This window comes from Rattus norvegicus, chromosome 7 (genome assembly GCF_021556685.1).
Source record: "Rattus norvegicus strain SHRSP/BbbUtx chromosome 7, alternate assembly SHRSP_T2T, whole genome shotgun sequence".
Lineage (NCBI taxonomy): Eukaryota > Metazoa > Chordata > Mammalia > Rodentia > Muridae > Rattus > Rattus norvegicus.
Genome location: NC_141540.1, coordinates 74,111,690 through 74,126,456, shown reverse-complemented (window position 1 = coordinate 74,126,456; position 14,767 = coordinate 74,111,690). Strand labels below are relative to the sequence as shown.

General features: G+C 38.0%; 1 protein-coding gene and 1 non-coding gene across 5 annotated transcripts in view; one reads left to right on the top strand and one right to left on the bottom strand.

Moving 5' to 3' along the window:
- Cpq (carboxypeptidase Q) overlaps positions 1-14,767 on the bottom strand; it is a 569,822-nt gene that overhangs the window by 397,778 nt on the left and 157,277 nt on the right.
- LOC148004747 (uncharacterized) overlaps positions 1-14,767 on the top strand; it is a 122,111-nt gene that overhangs the window by 40,583 nt on the left and 66,761 nt on the right. The gene's annotated exons all lie outside the window — the stretch shown is intronic.

The following is a 14,767-nucleotide window of genomic DNA, read 5'->3' as shown; positions in this document are numbered from 1 at the left end:
AACTAAGAAGTGAACACATGTGCAGAAGGCAAGGGAGCCTCCAAAACTCACTGAAGGTATAGACAAGTTCCAAACGTGCAGCAAGAAACTCTTTCAGATTTTCTCAGTCTGTGGTTACTCACTGGCACTTGGCCTCCCTTCTCCTCTCCCAAACACTAAGAACAGAATATACAAACCTTGTGATAAGGTAGAAAGTTGCACAGAAAAATGGTAAAACAACTAAGAAATATTTATGTTGCTATGAAGAATGTGGATTATTTTACCAAGGAGAAAGGAAAACTATCATATTTGTGACACTAAAGGAAATAACTATGTATGATGGTTAATCTCTATGTATTCATGTCTTCATATCCATACATATTTGGGCATACATGACTGTGAGTATAAAACTGTATGTATGCATGTATGTTTACATATGGAGGCCAAAAGTTGATGTTAGGTGTTTATCTCAAGTGTTTCTTACTTTATTTACTGAGGTAAGATCTCTGGACAAACCCAGAACTTGCTGATTCATTTAATCTTGATAGCTAGCATACACGTGGAGTTCCCATTTCAGTCTCCTGAAGTTCTGGGATAATAGGCAGGAAGGCTTCCCTGTCTACTCAGCTTTTATATAGGCACTGGAAATTCAAACTCTGGCCCTTACACTCCTTATGTCAAATATTTTGATCCCTGGGCCATCTCTCTGGCATCTATAATAGTATGTTTTAATTGTCAACTTACTTAGGGAGTTGCCTAAAATGTATTAAGAGGACATCTGAGTGTGACTTATAGCATTCCCAGAAAAGAGTAACCAAAGGAGAAGACATAAGTGCAAATGATATCATGCAAAATTGAGTGTCCCACATAAAATAAAGGAGGAGTAAGCCCTTTACCACAGAAATTCTGTGTCACATCTGCCATGTGCTTCTTCCATCGTGATAGTTTGTCTTATCTTCAACATAACAAAATGGTTACAATCACCAGGGATGGAAACCGTAAAACCAGGAGTCAAAATAATTCTGTCCTATTTTAAATTCTTTATCCCAGGTGTTTGTCGAAGTGACTGAATTTCTGCACAACCCAGAAAATTAGTTAAGACCAAGATGCTAACATCCAAAATGTACAGTGTTAAATACATGCAAGACATTCCAAGAACTCAATAATGAAAATAAAACCCAGCAGAAGACCAGGATTCAATAGGTAATTCTTCAAAGAAGATAGAGCAAAGAGTAATAAGAACATGAAAGTTTCTACACATCCTCTCCACATGGAAATGCAAATCACAACCATATAACCATGAGGCAATATTACCTCACACTGACTAACGTAGCTTTGAGAGAAAGGACACATAAACACAAGTCCTGAGAAGATGCTGGAAAGATAGAGTACTCACTCACTGCTGACAGGAATGTAATGCAATCTGCTTTGGACAACAACCTACAGTTCCTCAAAAGTTAAACAGATACTTAGCTTCTGTGAGGTAGCCACTGCCTGTGCATTTACATACTTGGGCCCGAGTTTGTGGAGCTATCTCAGGAGGTTGTGGAAGCTTTGGGGCTGTTCCTATACAGCAGAGCAGATCACCATGGCTGGTCCTTGAAGGTAATCCCCATGTAAGGTACAAAGCCAATCTCTCTGTGTTCTGATCTTATAGACAAGTGGGAAACCACCTCCTACCAGTTCTTGTCTTCATGAGTTCCATCATGCCTTCCCTGAATCTTCCCTGAGTTATTTTGGTCAGATATTTGTTCCAGTGCCAAGGAAAACCACTAATAATCCATATGACTCAGTACATATATATGTGTACACATATCATACACACACACACACACACACACACATGTATACAAACAAAAAAAACCTAAAAATACATAGCCACTTGAAATTTTCACTGCAGAATTCCTTTTTAGATTTTTAAAATCATAATCTGGACTTTAATTTTTATTGAAAATAGATGTTTTTCAACAGCACATAGTAGCATTATTCTTAACAGTCAAAGTTGTAAATAAGCCTAATATCCATGGGTAAGCAAAATGTGGTATATCCATACATTAGAATACTATTCAACCATTTAAAATGATATTTTAGTACATGTTGCAGAGAGATGAAGTTTGTAAACATCCTAAGTGAGAAGAGAGCCAAAGAACACATAAGATAGTACTTATACCATGTCCAGGGCAGGCATATCTTTAGAGATAGAAAGTAAAATGTAGTTTGTTTATGAATGGTAGAAAAGAAAGCTGAATGCAAGTTGGAATACAGTTCCTTTGAGGTGATAATGAAAATGTTCTAAAATCAGTGATTTTGATTGTAGACCCCCGTGAAAATATCAAAATGACAGCACTACACAAGTAGAAGGCAGATGTCATAACATTTGGATTATATCGAAAAAAACATCCATTTATAAAAATCAAGACATAAGTTACAGAATATAAATGAAAGAATCTTGGTATTCTTTCTATTGGAAAGTTGTGTACCTATATACCTACTTTATAAGACATGGTAGTACACACAAGACATAAAATGAGCATGTAAAAAGTGAACTTGAGAGCTACAACCAAGTTCTTAAATCTCATTAAAATTATAGTGCATCTTCCAAAGGTGACATCATTTGAACACAGCTGAATATTTCCCATTTATCTACATAAAATACATGCCATGTCTAATCAAATAAGTTAAAAATTTCCCACCTGATTGCCACACATACCTCTAATGCCTTTAAAGAAGATTACTTCTGACTAGTTCTTTTCTAAAGATACCTTGTGGGGCATGGTGCAATGAATAGTACCCTGATTCCTAGTCGAGAAAGGGTGAATCCCCAGGGACCCTAAAAGGGATGGCAGGCACATTCCCAGCCTCCCAGATCAGGGCCTCACTAGCTGCAGCCCCCCACAAACCCCTGTAGAGAGGTTTGAGACAGACCAGTCACGTAGAGCAGTGCCCCAAAGTCCTCCTCCACAAGTGAAGACGTGACCACAGGTCATGTAGGTTCAAGACAGATCAGTTGTAGAAACAGGACCATGCCTCTGAATATGTAGATGGTTCTTCCCAAGCTATCAGGAAGTCTGCTGTCAGACACTGATCCATCAAAAAAAAATGTTAAGTGCCGTGTTCAGAATTTAAGGTGTACAGGAATTATTCCATTGTCTGAGAGCTTCTGCCATAAGAGCCGTAACACCACCACCTGGGGAAGAGATCTGCTCTCCTAAAATAATTGCCTCTAGAAGCTTCCCTGTACTCCTCACCAGCTAGTCAGTCTCCTGCTGGCTCAGCCGGGTCCTAGCAACCTAAGTTAGGTAAAGAGCAGGACGGGCAGCGGGGGACAGCAAAAGCTGTCCCCCCTCCCTGCCCAAGTTCTCTCCACTTGTCCAAACCCATGCACTTAACTAGGCAAGAGATCGCTGCGAAGGGCACCCGGGTGCCAGAGCCCTACAATACCAGGCTCTGAATGTTGCTGAGGATTTTGAAATGTGCAAGGCTCATAGCAGTCTGGGAGCACAGGCACCCGCTGAGCTGGAAGGCATGCAACAAGAGGACAGTAATGTGTCTTCAGGAGGAGTGTGCTGAATTTTACAGGTGCAATAACACATTGGCTAAATGCACTCGGCTTGGAGCTCAGGACTGCTTCTGAAGAAAGAACGGCTTGAGACTGGGCTGCTGAAGCTGCAGCCTCTTGTATCTGAACGTTTAAAAGTTTCTTTATTAGGATTTAATTTAAAAAATACTTTATTTAGTAGAAAAGCTTGTTTGGCTTATATAGTAATTTGAAAGTAACTCTCTGCAAATAATTGACTTGATTATTTTTTAAATCTAGCACTTTAAAAATAATTTTTTCAGACTTTTAAACTGTCATTAACAATAGTAAAAGTAAATTCATTTAAGACTCTTATACTGTCATTAACTATACAAAAGCACAATAGTTTCTACCATATAATTTTATGAAGAAAAAAAAACTAAAACAGAATACTTTAGGAACAAAAGGCCTGTCTAGGAGAGGAGGGGCTACCCTTTATTTCTAACTTCAGCAGTTCAGATGAACAGGACAGAAAAAAATGCAGAAAATAGATTCCTACATCTATTCCATAGAGGAGAGGAGCTGCGTGGATGGGGTGGGGATAACCAACAAACATGATCTATATCTTAAGCTCTACAGATCACAGTGAGGGGACACTTTATAAGTAGAGACTCAGAGGGGATCTTTTTCCCAAACAGAAAGAGGCAGCCAACACACTAGAGTGTGAAAAAGAAGATGGTCATCAGGATGCTGAGGAGACAAAGAAAAAGAAACATTTTTTTTAAATATCCATAGCACATAAGAACATTTTCTCTCTCCCCTCTCTAAAAAATAAAAATGTGAAGAAGATTCAAGGATAGCATGATGTCTCAGGGTTTTACTGCTGTGGACACTATGACCAACTCTTATAAGGACAACATTTAATTGGGGCTGGCGTACAGGTTCAGAGGTTCAGTCCATTATCATCAAGGCAGGAAGCAAGGCAGGCTTGGTGCAAGAGAAACTGAGAGTTTTACATCTTTATCTGCAGGCTACTTGCACAATACAAGCAGTTAAGGTGAAGGTCTTAAGCCCACGCCCACAGTGACACACCCACTCCAACAAGGCCACACTTCCTAAGAGTGCCACTCCCTGGGCCAAGCATACACAAACCATCACACTTGAAGTAGCTTCCTATAAAACAAATGAAAGTTTTTAAATAGACAAAATTTTAACACTTCACTTTTTGGCATTTAAAAAGTATGACATAAATGTTACTTTTTTGTTATGTAATTTGTAACTCAGACTCAACATCACAAAGCATATATTTTCCACCTGATTTTGTTTCTTCTTAGACAGCTTTGCTTATTTTTACTTGTCCCATCACATTAATTTGGTTGCCCTCTCATTTCTTCTTCTAATATATCTTCTTCTAATATATATTTTGATTAGCAGGACTAATCAAATGAAGTTTTATAACAATAAAATATCAATGTATGTGATTTATTAAATAGCGGTGATGAATATGATAAAGATATGAAAGAAACCAAAATCATTTTGCAGGTGTCAACTATAACCTTAGCCAAAGAAATGTCCTGTGTGACCAACTACTTACTGTTGTCTGTCATCTCTAAAAACCTGGAACTAATTAATTAGACTGAAAGGCAGTTAACGGGGTATACTGAGATGAAGGTCTACAATCCCAAGGAAGAGGTTTTGGAGTCAGTCAGAAGCCCTGTCTGTGTTACATAGTAAGACCACGATGAATGGGTAGACAAGAGATGGTCAGAAAGACAAGTAACAGTTAACTCAGACCACTGTTGTTTCACTTAATAATAGCTTAAATTTCCATTGTACATTACCCTTGGTTCCCCATGTCTTCCTTCCACAGCATAATTGACCTTATGTGGTGGTTTGACTATTCTTGACCCATTGAAAATGGCACTATTAGGAAATGTGGCCTTGTTGGAGGAAGTGTATTACTGTGTAGGTAGGCTTTGAGGGCTCCTAGTGCCCAGTGTGGAAGAGAGCCTCCTCCTGGATGCCTATGGAAGAGAATCTCCTTCTGGCTCCCTTAAGCAAGCTGTAGAACTCTTAGCAATTTCTCCAGCACCATGTCTGCCTGCACGCTGCCATGTTTCCTGCTATTATAATGGACTATCCCTCTGAAATTGTAAGTTAGCCCCAAGTAAGTATTTTTTTCTTTCTAAGAGTTGCCTTGACCATGGGGTCTCCACAGTAGTGAAATTCTCACTAAGACACCTTACACTTCATACTATATGACTTTTTGGCTAAGATCAAGTGAAAATATTTGAAAATTTTAACCTTTATTATTCATTAAACTTCAAAAAAAACCCTTAGAATAGAGCTGGGGAGACAACTCAGTGAGTAATGATTTATCTATTCAAACTTAGTTCAGATCTCCAGAACTCATACAAATGCTGACTTACCAGTTCATGTCTGTGATCCCAATTCTCCTACAGCAGAGACAGGAGAACCTCCAGAAGCTTATAGGCCATGTAGTCTGGCTTAAATGGAAGTGGATAACAAAGAACCATGTCCCAAACAAGACGGAAAGAAAGGCCCAACAAACAACCAAGGTTTGCACATGTTTATGCAAGTCATGGCATATATGTACCCACACACATACAGTTGAATGCATGCATAAACACATACATCTTACATGCATCCCAGAAGGAGATAGGCAGCAGAGACGACAAGATTTGAGTGTGTGTGTTTGGGTGTGTTTGAGTTTGTGTGTTTGCGTGTGTGTGTACCCAATATATATACATATATATGACAGAAATCATCAATAAAGTAGGAGAAAAGAGAAAGCACAGGAGGTATGTGGAAACAAATCTAACAATGCTTATAATGTAGAGAAAGATGCATGGTTAAGGCCAGGCCCATTTCCCCACTTGGGGAATTCACACAGTATTTGTCTGTCATCCATGCTTAGACAGAGTTAAGAAGCTTGCTTTCCTAAGCCCCATTGGCTGTGCAAACTTTCCACACACACTTCTCCCGTCTTAGAGAAATGGGCTTTGTGAAACACTGATTCATTCTCTTCTAAGAAAGAGTAAGACAAGAATGCAGTTTATGGCATACAAGTTCAGTCTAGTAAGATAATGGTGGCCTTAATATTTCTACCCATCCCGCATAGAGATCTCCACTCACTCACCCTGCCAGGAAAGGTACAAAGCTGTGTTGTAGAAAATCTCTTGAAATATGGCCATGGTTTTGTTCTTCCCTTGTCACCTGCCACTCCCTACCAGTCACACTTTACTCTCTAACACACATGTTTTTCTAACTTAACAGAAGGTGATTTTCCTTCTCCAATGTGGATACTCCATGTATTCTGTCCAGGTAGTTGAGCATTTTGTTTTAGGATCAATTAGATGGATCTTCCTGTAAGCCTCCTGTAATCACCCGGGTAGCCTTGGAGATGCCCTTTCTCCACAGTCCTCCCTACTGTAGACAAGTTACTTAATGTCACATTTTAAGTTTTTATAGATGTTTATGTTGAATAAATGTATTCATGCTGAATACACTTGATCATAAAACATCCAAACAATATGCAATGAAGAATTTTTCAGTAAAATGACAATGCTTTATAAGATTTTTAAATAAAAAGACAATCATTACTAATAAATATGGATTCCAGATAAAAGTTACTTAAAACCCTGTAGAATATACAAAAGGGAAAAAATACACTATAAAACATACATTAATATAACTACAGATCTTTAAAATGTAAAATGTAAGCAAGTCTACCATGATTTTCTGTGAAGTATTAAACACCTATTTTTCTAAGCTGCTGCAGTGGATAAATTTATGTGTCACTTGGACCACAAAACACTCTCGCATTTCACAAACATGCAGGCTTATTAAGGTGTTTCATGAAGTCACTACTGTTGGAATGGGAACTCTAAATAATAATAATAATAATAATAATAATAATAATAATAATAATACACATTGTATGGGTTGATGTAGTGAGTTAACAGGACAGGGCCAGATCAAACGCTGAAAGGGAAAGATTCAAATGCCTTCAGATAAAACAAAGCTCAGCCAGAATGACTCAGTCTCCACAGCCCTTTATGCCTCAATTCCCTTGCCTACTCCTACCTGAACTAATCACCTCGAAACCTATAGTTTTTGCCTTGGTTAACTTTTCATACAGTTTTCCTGCATATTCTCTCTCTCTCTCTCTCTCTCTCTCTCTCTCTCTCTCTCTCTCTCTCTCTCTCTCTCTCCTCTTGCCTCCTTCCTTCCCTCTTTCACTTTATCTTCCTCTCTCTCTTTTCTGTTTTCTGATTTTCACTCTCTCTGTTCTACTTCTCCAAAGGATTCCATCAGCTGCTGTTAGTTGAATCATCTTTTATTTACACCTGAATGTATTCTAAGGTTAAGGGGAGATAGGCTAGTGCATTACATATTTTATATTGTCAATATTAAACATTTCTTTTTAAAAATTTATCATATCCATTCAGTAAATGTAAATTGAAATTATAAGATATCTCATGTAAACTAAAATCCAATATTATTTAAACTATAGGAAAATTGCACAGACACCCAACACAAGGAAGACTATAGCCTGCTCTGTCTGTATAAAGATTCCGTATTATGCCACAAAATCTATAAAAAGTACTTATTGGGTTCTGGTTATTTTGCTTTGAGAACGGATTCCTTGGCACTACTGTAGAAAAAGAAAGATGTATTTGTGTGTTTGTTGTATTTCCATGAGTAAACAGGAACATCTAAAAGAAATTAAATAGAGGAGCCACATACCAAGTAGCATTGAAATGAAATAATTCTGTGGCCTAAAACAGCCCCAAACAAACCATAGACCATGCGGATGAAATGGAGAAATACAAAAGCCGCACACAGTATGCATGTGATAAGGGATTAACAATAAATTTACAGAGATGAAAATATACTTAATTGCAACTTGGGTCTTTGAAAACCCACAGTCATTCTGTTAAAATATAACCAAGGAAATGCCAGCATGATCAATAAACAATTAAATTCTCAAAAGTGTGTGCCATGCCACAACTGATAAAGAGCCTAGAAGATGGGAGGGAGCTAGTGGTGCTGGCCCAGTAGCAATGCAAGCCCTGACACTCCAACATATTGGCAGCTGAGCCCTGGTGGCAAAGCAATAGAAAAATGTCTCTGACATGATCTTTTCTTCTGCCATTACTCATTGGTATGCTTGCCCTGATTCCCTCTGCAGTACCATCCCACCAAGGTGTCATTATGAAGAATCAGAGCTAGTGTAGATCGGTGCCAATCACACTACAGCACTGGGCTCTACGTACAGAGCTGATAGTATATCAAATGCTTCTTCATGTGTGTGCTTCTCAGCTTCCGAAACATTTTTAGTCTTCTCATCTTTCAAAAATCATATATGACAATCTCTCGTCCGCACAGCCGTATACCAGATTTCAGATGGATTTTGAAAAGGCTGCTAGAACAGGCCAAAAGAAAAAAGAAAAAGTCTGGGAAGAACTTCATTACTTCAAATAGGAAAACTAATGCATACATCCAGCATCGGAGGTGACACAGAAGCATACTGTACGTATGCTGAAATGATGCATAGTCACAGAACAAAAACAGACTCTTTTTGAAAAGATCCTTCCTTTGACAGGTTTTATTTTCTGTCTGTCTGTCCGTCTGTCCATCCATCCATCCATCCATCCATCCATCCATCCATCCGTCCATCCATCCATCCATGAGGACATGATCTTGCTTAATTGCCTAAGCTGGTCAAGTGGGTCTTTTGCCTCAGCCTGTAAGTAGCGGGGACTGCAGTATGCGCTGTGTCATCTGCCTTCCTTTCTTTTTCCTTTTTCTTTTCTTTTTCTTTTTGTTTTTTCTTTTTCCTTTTTCTTTCTTTTTTTTTTTTTTGAGTCATAGTTTTGTATCAGGCCTTTTCTCATTATGAGGAGGATTTTTCACTGAAACATGCAGTGACATTTACAACCACAGCTTTACAGAAGATTGATACTGTTCTTCAATGTGTGCCCTAACATGCTAGCCCATCAAATTAAAATATGCAAAGAAATGTTAGGATTTCTGATGAACAGTCCCAGCCAATTAATAACAATACTCACTCAATTTATTGAGTACTTGTGATAGGCCTGTCACTGTTTTGTGGTTTCTATGCCTTGGTTCTATGCCTTCACCAGTACTCCAATGCTATAAGGGTTTTGACTGCCTCATTTTAGAAAATTAAAACACAGAGGGACCCATGTACCACACCTGGAAGTTAACCATGCTAGAATTAAAACCTGGTAACCACTGGAGTCATGCTCTTACCTTCTATTGAATCACTACTGGGTTATAAGGAGGTTTTTATTCCTTTTCTGTCATCTACAGTCCTTTGACAGAGACAGAAGAAATACTACAGTACCTGGAAGGTAGGCCGGTGTGTAGATAGTTGTTCTCATCATCATCGATATTGTGTGCACATTTACATTCAAGTGCCACATCGCATTGCTTTTGATTACATATTTTATACTCATTTATGCATCTTTGTTTTCTAAGTCATTAGCTCCAAGAGAACAAAGACATTATTGGTCTTGATTTCATGTGTGGCATTTCTACAGCATAACTTTTGCTCCATATTCATGCTCAGAAAGCATGTATTAAATTTGCCAGTCTGTGGCCTTTCAAATCACTGGTCATTAAAATAAAGCTCCTTTAGCTTTATTTTAATCTATTATCCAGGCACGCCTGACTGTTTACCAATCCTTGGTCAAGTTTAGCACAGATGGCTCGCTAAAATAGATTGCTGCCTTCATCCTCCAGAATGTCTGATTCTGAAGATCAAGATAATCCCTGACTTTTATTTCCAACAAACTCCAGAGCAATGTCAAGGTTACTGGTCTTCAATGTTGGAGAGTATGAAGCTTTATCAAAAAGTGTGTCTGTTTAAAGACACATCTCTGTCTGTGGAAAGAGAATGTTCTCCTTGGGCATTCACCCTTATAAAACCTTTGATCAATACTCACTGGTACACTCCCACACAGCCATCACTAACAGAAGTACCATGAAATAATAACATCCAGCTGTTAAGAAATCGACACATAGATGATGTCAAGTATGACTCTTGTTATAGACTTAACAAACATAGTAACAGACCTACTCAAATTCATGTAACAGGAAGAGTGATGGCCCTCTAAGGCTGTCACACTCACCGCAGTTATCACTCATTTCTGTAAACATTTTGGGAACTCCCCCACCCCACCCCCCAGAAATTGCCTGCAGAACATCTGGCAGCTTTCCAAGCCATTTAAATGGAGGCAAAATTGGTGCTTAAGCAAAGAATTGATTTCTTGAAATGGCGAAAATATGATAAATAGTTGATTGGTAGTTCAAACCAAGATACATCATAAAAATGAGTCTAGTTTTACATTTTCAGTCTATTAATAAATTCTAAAGACAATTTCAAAAAAGGAATATCAGACATGTCCACATCAATGATACCTGTGTTGGAAAGATTTGCTTAGATTTACAGAAGTTACTTATAAAGTAATACCGACTAGTTGTATACATTCTAGTATATTTGTTTTAAAATATGTTAAAAATACTTACTACAACACTTTTTTAAAGATAGCAACAGGTTGGAACTGGAGAGAACCTGGGTTCAACTCCCAAAACCCACATAATAGCTCACAACTGTCATTAACTCTAGTTCCCAAGGATCCATACTCTCTTCTGGCTTCACGAGCAGCAGGCTTACATGTGATACACATACATTCATGCAGGCAAAACATTCACACACATATGAATACTTGTACATTTTAAGTATCTACAAACTAAAAAGCTTGGCAATGAGAAAACAAATTATGATGTTCAGTTTTAATGAATATTTCACAGCCTTTTAGATGTTAATTATTACATATAAGTAATAGCATGGGGTTTTTCTAGTAAATAAGGAGAACATGGTTTACACGTAAACCATCGTAAACAAATGAAACAAAACAAACTATGCTATAGTGGAAAGAGTTCAGGATAGAGAAAATGACAGATTTATTTTTCTTTTGAACACAACAGGAAAGATCAAATAGAGGACAGTAAAGTCATTCCAGGTAACTGAAACCACATAATCATATCTTGAAGAATATTTAATGCTCAAGAAAATGATAAACACATTTCAAAATGTTGTACACCTATAAATGTGAATGTTTCCAATAAAGTATGTCTTGAAAAACAAATAAAAAGGTAAAGGCAGATGATGGAACCATGAGTGATTTTTAGTTTCATTTTTTCTTTTCTACATTTTCTAAATTTATGAGAAGACTAAATGTTACATTTATAATCAGAAAAATATGAAGCATTTTAAACTAAAATATGAATCTATAAATGTGATGTATGATTTTCTTTTTTTAAAAGAATGTTTGTGTGTGTGTGTGTGTGTGTGTGTGTGTGTGTGTGTGTGTGTGTACACGTACGTGCGCGCCTGCCTGCCTGTCAGTCTGTCTGTCTGTCTATCTGACTGCTGACCTGGCTGTCACATGTGTGCCCCCTCCCCTGGAGACCAGAGGATGGTGTTGAATCTGTTGGAGTTGGAGTTATAGGCAAATGGGAGGCACCTTGTCAAGGTGCTGGGAGCCAAATTCAGTCCTCTTGAAGAACAGTCAGCACTCCAACCTCTGAGGCATTTCTCAAAATCTTTTCTGATTTTAATTTGAAAACGATAGCAGTCTGGTGTGGTGGATAAGAGGCTTCTTGAGAGAGCCTTGAGCTTTAGTTCTGCTCTCACTACCCAGAGAGAGACTACGAGCAAGGAACGGTGAAGGGCGGAAGGCAAGTGAGGAGGGCAGGAAGGAGAAGGGTTGTGGGCCAGAGAGTGGGTGGGAGGGGAGGAGGGATGGAGGGATGGAGGGATGGAGGGATGGAGGGACGGAGGGACGGAGGAAATTCAACCTTTTTTGTATTCTCAGAGCCTGGAGGTTCAATGGCAGCTCTAATGTCTTATTCTTCCATTTTGCTACTCCTTTCTCAAAATTTCCTTTCCTAAATAGCCTTAAATTGATTAATAATGATGAGTTAGGCAGAGGGATATTTGGGAGGTAGGTCTATTGCAGAGTTCTGAGAAATCAGAGTCTGTTCCTCCATTCATTTCCCATAGTTCCAATTAATCCTCTAGTATATGAAATGGAATAAAAATTTTTCCCTGAAGAGTAGATACCTTTTAGACAAAGTAGAATGAGGAGACATATAAAAGGTATTGTACATAATTTACTACCCACATGGAATTCCACAAAACAAACTAAATTCTTGCATGTGTCATGAAGAAAGTGAGTGATGTCAGAATGAGTCCCTTTAAGGTGGGGGAGGGGTTGTGAAGAGCTGGAGGGTGGCTCAATAATGTTTAGTTAATGGAAAATACTTACATCTGGTACTTTGAAGTAAGCAAATGTAGTTTTTAATCACAAAGTCATAGTATAAACAGAGCATTAGTAGAAAGGCACTTTATAAACATGTGGATAATGTGTTCCTCAGGCCAGAAATCAGCTGACAACAGCTTAAAATCCATCACTGATTAAAACATATTTCAAGCATAAAATTGTCTAGTCTCTGCTGTGGTCTCAGACAGCACAGAAATACCCTGTAAAATGTAAAAAACCTTTCACAATAGTATGAACAGGTTCAGCCTTCAGTTTTAAATTTAAGATAAGCCATCAAAAACATTCAGTCTAACTCTTAAAAAAATTACTAATCAGAGACCATTATTTCAATACCCAAGGACACAGTTTAACTTTGAAGGGAAACTAGCACCTATGAATATTTTTGAATCATATAAATGCCATCAGATAACTAGTCAATTTCCTCATAATCTTCTCAGTGTTCAGATAAGTTCTGCCTTTCAGTAATAAGAGAGATATAATATTATAAATTAGTTTCCTAGTTGCCTTTCAAGAATATCATACAATCCAATATACCACGCTGTCTGATATAGTGGCTTAAAACTGGCAACACTTCTCAGTGTACTTCATGAGTCTTCTGCTCTTGGTGAAGTATAAAATATTCATTAGATCTGTCGTTAAACACAATATCCAATTCCAGAATTTAAACATTTGACTATCATGTCAGTCTTGGGAATTATAAAAATGACTAACTCATTAAAGGGGAAAAAAAGAACTTGAGGATTAAGCTCGTTCATTCTAGCCTATTCATCATGCATTAGAAATGTTGGGTCCTTATGAACAACAATGCCAAGCAACCAGAGCTTCCAGGGACTAAGCCACTACCTAAGGACTATACATGGACTGACCCTGGACTCTGACCTCATAGGTAGCAATGAATATCCTAGTAAGATCACCAGTGGAAGGGGAAGCCCTTGGTCCTGCTAAGACTGAACCCCCAGTGAATGTGATTGTTGGGGGAGGGCGGCAATGGGGGGAGGATGGGGAGGGGAACACCCATAAAGAAGGGGAGGAGGAGGGATTAGGGGGATGTTTGACCGGAAACCAGGAAAGGGAATAACACTCAAATAAGAAACACTCAAGTTAATAAAAAAAATTCATCTAAAAAAAAAAAGAAAAGAAATGTTGGGTCAACTTTAAAAATGCATTATTGGCCATTTACGTGAGCTAGTCTTGTGTTCAGCAATGGGAATAGGCTACAGCCACATATAAAACAAATGAAATTCTATTTTCAAACAACAAAAACATCACTCATTTTGCAAAAGCTTCAGGTTTATATATCCCAAATGGTATGACACTGTCAAGGTTTACATCTATTATTAGGACCAAAATGTGTTATCAATGTGTCTCTATTTCTAGTACTTATTAGACATAGTCTGATACGCACACAGTAGGTTCTTAAGGACTTAAGAGAGGGAATAATGGGGAAAAAGTACATTATTTCCATTATTATGTTCACTATTAGATTAAATTTAAAATACATAGCTTGAATTTAGGAAATAATTTAGCCCTCCCTTTTCACTTGTGCATTTTCTATCAGTTCTCAATCCCCACAGATCTATCTAACAATCAGCATCTTTAGATTTGTTAACTAAGTCTGTCAGAGAGTCAGTCACACAGTAACTCTAAACAAAGTTCCGATTAGAGGCCAGGGTGTGCTGCAAACCCTATCTGGTCAAATGAATGAAAGTTGAGTTTAATGGGAATTCAATAAATGGCCACCTTCTACTGAGCAACTAATTGACCAAAATCAAGAGCAGAAGAGTTCTTCTGGGATCCTGCCAAGTTCATTTGAACAAAGCACAAGTCAGGTAGATACAAATATTCCTGATGTTGCTCAATGCTTAGTCAAATA